The sequence below is a fragment of the Terrapene carolina genome, unplaced genomic scaffold (genome assembly GCF_002925995.2).
Source record: "Terrapene carolina triunguis isolate 2854851 unplaced genomic scaffold, T_m_triunguis-2.0 Scaffold62, whole genome shotgun sequence".
NCBI lineage: Eukaryota > Metazoa > Chordata > Testudines > Emydidae > Terrapene > Terrapene triunguis.
In genome coordinates this window covers 19,257,159-19,263,158 of record NW_020664413.1, presented here as the reverse complement: position 1 = coordinate 19,263,158, position 6,000 = coordinate 19,257,159, and the positions used below count along the sequence as shown (strand labels likewise).

Here is a 6,000-nt window from a genome sequence, read left to right as displayed (position 1 = left end):
GTTGAACCCCCTCCCCCCCCACCCCCACCCACTGATATCATTTCAGTCACTTTATTGAAATAAATGTAACAATTTCATTTGTATCACTTTTTCACAACTATGTAGAAACAATGCTGAAACATTGTTAAGGTGGTGACTCACACCAACAACAGTGTGGGGGTCCCCTCTCGCGCGCGCTCTCTCTCTCTCTCATATATGTATGTGCAGAATGACAATTTCCTGAATGGAAAGGAATATGTAAAGACTGGAGCGCATTGTTTGGGGAATTTAACAATATTCCGGGATTCTGCATAGTAATTTGGAAATTAGTCTCTCCACTCCCATTAATAGTTATGGTAATGCGTTTTACAAATCAGGCAGATAATATTTTTGTTTAATAAAAAATCAGTTAAATTATATCTGGACACTAAATGTTCACTCAACCTGAGACATTTAGATTCTACCTCTGTTAGAGCATGTACCAGAAACAGGTCAAATTTGTTACTCCAGTAGCACACAGGTTCTTAAAGTGCCCTCAAGGATTACCTAAGGATTCTCTGGCTGTATATAGGATAATATCCCAGGGTCACAAAAGAGGAGTGACTAGTTTTTGGCTACCCACTCTCCCTCTGCATGACACACAAATCCTGACAAACAACATGTCAGCCATGCACTAAAATAATGAGTGGCTCAATCATCCCCTCTTTACCAATAACCCATCGAGTTATGTTGTTATCAGCATGGTTCTACACCTTCCAGGCGTTGGCAATGACCCAGCAGATTTCCTGAAGTGTGATAACCACCACAAGTAGTAGCTGTGGAAAAGCCTCCCGAACCCATCAGTGCGGAACTCTTGTCACAGACTTGTTCACCACAGAAGATAATACCAAGTTCTGCTTCTGTGGAGACATGATCCCCGATGATGCCTTCCCCCTTCTATGGTCTCATGGACTGCTATATGCCTTCCCTTTAATTCTCCTGATCCCCCCCCCCCCAAAAAAATATCCAAGATCGAATTGGACAAAGCTTCAATCATCATGATAGCTCCACAAATCTTGTACTTGATGCTGGGAGAGAAGAAGCTGCAGCTGCGTATTTCAGACATCTACAAAGCCTTGCTCTATTACCTCAGCAGGACCAAGCCTTTCAGGCCTCGTTGTGGCCATATCCAGTGCACTGAAAAGCTAAGCTAACTCATCACAGAGAATTTCAATGTGATTTCCAGCTGCTATCAACTGGCTGGGAAGCCTCTGCCTCTGAATGTCAAGGTACACTGCACCAGTGAACAGGTGGCATCATCTGCCTACTTCAGAAATGTGGCTCTTTCCAAGAATTGCAAGACAGCTACATGGAGTAACCCACTAACTTAATTAAATGTTATGCACTTGACATGGCAACTAGGTCAGATGCCAATTTCGAGACAATAGTACTTCCATCTCTGTTTGACAAATACAGCTGAAATTCCTCACTCCAGCTGTTCAGGGAAGATACTGCTTCCCAGTCCTGATAGTGGGATCCAACCTGATATATACTTGAAGAAGAAAGAACAATTAACTACCATACAGTCACTGTGACTCTTTGAAATGTTGTGATCTGTGTGGTTTCATTGATCTGTCCCCACTTTTCTGAGTCCTCAACAGCATTGACTTTGAACTGTAAAGGAGCTGAGGAAGGGTCGCAGCTGCCCTGTCTTTTACGCCCTCATATGAGAGCACGAGGAGGCACAGAGTGTATGCATGTTTAAGAAAACCTTTATTTCCTTCCACCCTAAATATCTTGGCCTGAAGGCATTCAAATCCTCCATGTAAAAAACGAATCGAATGCTATATCACTGAAAGATTTTCAGCTTAAGAGACTTATTTCAGTCAACACATTCTGTGGTAGCATCCTGGGCAGAAAGTGAATCAGCCACCACAAAACAAATGGAAAATTGTCATCTTGTCATGAATCAACATTTTTGTAAAGAGCTACAGGCCTGACTTATACTCTGCAGAAACATTCTTTGGCAGAAAGGTGCTCCAAGAAGTGATGACCAAATAGATTGAGATACTAACTTTAGCAAAGAAGAAACATTCTTTTTCACTCTTCTCCGACACTTTTGACTATTTTTCATATTTCTTGATATAATTAAGATGTCTCAGACTCAGGAAGATGTCAGAATCCAGAATAGAACATTTGTCACATCATGATTTCCTTCCCAGATTGACCTCTCCCCTAATTCTTCCCATTCAAACTAAGTCCTTTGGGCATTTTTACAACCACTTCTTTAGTGCCCATGCATGTAGTAAGTGAAGTAAGTAGTGAAGTAAGGTTAGATATTTATATTTAGTCAACTAATAAATATTTATGCTGAGATTTTCAAGGTTACATAAAGAATTTGAACTTGTAATTCTCATTAAAATTAATGGGAACTGGGTGTTCAAACTTTCTAAGAATGACTTTGAAAATCTCAGGTTTAGTAACTGGGAGGTACTTTGGAAAGAGCTTGGTTAAGCCATGAAAGAAGCCCCATGGATAAGTCTGAATGTCCTCTGATGTTTCCAGAAAGAGGGGCACAAATTCAAATTCTCATACTAGGAGACAGGTCAGCCCTAGAAAAGAACTGACTCAGTAACACATTTTCCATTTTAACTAAATTATTGTTACTTCTGCATTTTAAATGAATTCCTTTTTGGGAAATAAATCTTACATTAATGGTAATTCATACTTTTAATAGCCGTAAGTGAAATACCCCAAGTTAGAATTCTAATTTAATTTACCTTCTGTAACACAAATACAGTCACTATTTTAGTGCTGCTTTGTTGATGACATAGAGCAGATAAGCAGGAAAGAATCTCCTTTTCAAAAGATAATTACAGCTTTTTAAAATTGTACCACAACAAACATTGCTAAGGGAAAACAGTAGTGAAAGCCATGTCAGATACAATTTCTAAATATTAAAAATGACCCTTAAAGATTTATATGGGATTTTGTAGAAAGACTCCTAATTACAAACAAAAGCATCCATCAGTTGACTTGACAGTTATGAATAATAGTGTTTTACATGCCATATATGCCAAACCAGACACACTAGGTTTAGCATAAAAAATGTTATGAGCAACTGGAAGATATACTTATTAACTGCAGAATGAATGACATAACAAAGCTTGTACAAGGCATTGTGGAATTTGATGTTATGCTCATGAATATATTAAATTGTAGAAAGTGAATACCAACTTTTATTATATATGTGTCACAAGGGTTCTGATGAGTTCGGATGAAAATGCCCCACCACCCAAACCTGCATTTTAACACCAATTCTAAGTGCCATAACATAAATCTTCTGCCTCAAACTCTCAGAAGTTTAAGAAAAACAAATTATACAGTAGGAATGTGTAGGTGCTCTGTGTGTGTGTGTGTTTTATTTCCATCTGAACCACTGCTAACATGCAAAACAATTTACCGGAGGAGTTCTAGACAATGTTCAAAGCTTTGGAATTGACTTTGAAATGTATAATAAGCAACTGTTAAACTTCAGCCCACACAATGTTTCTATTTTTTTCAAGGTTTATTCACCAACTGAATACCTGTGGGTGATAGTTGATGTTATTTTTTTTTACAGTTTTCTTGTAATTGGGCCAACTTGTCAACTATGCATACCAGGTGCATGCAATTCCTAAGAAAAAAACATCACCTGTCTCCAGGTTTTACAGTGCAACCGTGATTTTAAGTAACTTGAAAATATCCACTTCATACTGCTAATTTCCTTTTTGACCATCTAGTTCATAGTTGGATAGTTGGTCAGATTCATGCGTTCAGTACTGTCCTTTCAAAAGAACCTCAAACATAACAAAATCTGTCTGCCATCTCCCCATCATAATTACATGTTTTATAATTTTTCCAAAAGTTCTTAAATCTCATGGTATCATTAATAGACTATTTCGTCAAAGGTCAGGATGTTTTGTCATAAGGTTTTTTAAGCAGATTGAATTTTTTTTTAGCTACAGTAGGCAAGTAAGTAAACCTATAAGAAAATGCTTATTTACCTGACAATCCTGGGTTTGTTCAATTTTACAAAAGTGAAGGTTAACAATGCTTGTTCAGTGTTTGTTAAGCTCATTCAGAACAATGTGGGCCACATTCTGCTGTCCTTATGGGTGTTCACAGTATGCTACTCCACAAGTGCTTCCAGTGGTTTCAATGAGAGAACCAATGGAGTAACATACTACTGAATTTATACTTAAATCTTATAAAGTATAAGAAAAATATATTTCTGCGGTGTAACAGTGATATCACTGCATAATGTACTTTAGCAATTCATTTGCTCTGAATGATGTAGATTTTTCATATGAAAAACTGAGAATCCCTAACCCAGTTAGGATTTCTATTCTGGGAGTTAGAATAGAAGTTATTGTCTGTATTCACCTGTGATATGTATTGTACAGTATTAAAAAGTAAATATATGCAGCAGTAAGCCTTTAACCATTGTTGTATTTCTGTTAGCAGAAAAGCTGCTTTTTAGTTTATCTTGAGAGCTGTAATATGTCACCATCATGAAGTGACTACAATAGCTTTTAATGGTGTTAAAATACAGTACATCTAAAGGTGCATCCTGGTTATGGTTTAATACTTTGTATTCCCTTAAAAATCAAAATAATGACCTTTAGCAGAGTAAATTAACTTAAATACACCTCTACCCGGATATAACACGAATTCGGATATAACGCGGTAAAGCAGTGCTGCGGGGGGGGGGGGAGGCTGCGCGCTCCGGCGGATCAAAGCAAGTTCGATATAACGCGGTTTCACCTATAACGCGGTAAGAATAAAATTGTCAGACACATAGAAAAACATAAACTGTTGAGCAATAGTCAACATGGTTTCTGTAAGGGGAAATCGTGTCTTACTAATCTATTAGAGTTCTTTGAAGGGGTCAACAAACATGTGGACAAGGGGGATCCAGTGGACATAGTGTACTTAGATTTCCAGAAAGCCTTTGACAAGGTCCCTCACCAAAGGCTCTTAAGTAAAGTAAGTTGTCATGGGATAAAAGGGAAGGTCCTTTCGTGGATTGAGAACTGGTTAAAAGACCGGGAACAAAGGGTAGGAATTAATGGTAAATTCTCAGAATGGAGAGGGGTAACTAGTGGTGTTCCCCAAGGGTCAGTCCTTGGACCAATCCTATTCAACTTATTTATAAATGATCTGGAGAAAAGGGTAAACAGTGAGGTGGCAAAGTTTGCAGATGCTACTAAACTGCTCAAGATAGTTAAGACCAAAGCAGACTGTGATGAACTTCAAAAAGATCTCACAAAACTAAATGATTGGGCAACAAAATGGCAAATGAAATTTAATGTGGATAAATGTAAAGTAATGCACATTGGAAAAAATAACCCCAACTATACATACAATATGACGGGGGCTAATTTAGCTACAACAAGTCAGGAAAAAGATCTTGGAGTAATCGTGGATAGTTCTCTGAAGATGTCCGCGCAGTGTGCAGAGGTGGTCAAAAAAGCAAACAGGATGTTAGGGATCATTAAAAAGGGGATAGAGAATAAGACTGAGAATATATTATTGCCCTTATATAAATCGATGGTACGCCCACATCTTGAATACTGCGTACAGATGTGGTCTCCTCATCTAAAAAAAGATATACTGGCACTAGAAAAGGGTCAGAAAAGGGCAACTAAAATGATTAGGGGTTTGGAACAGGTCCCATATGAGGAGAGATTAAAGAGGCTAGGACTCTTCAGCTTGGAAAAGAGGAGACTAAGGGGGGATATGATAGAGGTATATAAAATCATGAGTGATGTGGAGAAAGTGGATAAGGAAAAGTTATTTACTTATTCCCATAATACAAGAACTAGGGGTCACCAAATGAAATTAATAGGCAGCAGGTTTAAAACAAATACAAGGAAGTTCTTCTTCATGCAGCACACAGTCAACTTGTGGAACTCCTTACCTGAGGAGGTTGTGAAGGCTAGGGCTATAACAGCATTTAAAAGAGAACTGGATAAATTCATGGTGGTTAAGTCCATTAAT

The 6,000-nt window shown here is 38.0% G+C and overlaps 1 protein-coding gene across 1 annotated transcript in view; it reads left to right on the top strand.

Moving 5' to 3' along the window:
- Window positions 1–6,000, top strand: part of LRP1B (LDL receptor related protein 1B) — a 1,279,381-nt gene that overhangs the window by 1,108,232 nt on the left and 165,149 nt on the right. The gene's annotated exons all lie outside the window — the stretch shown is intronic.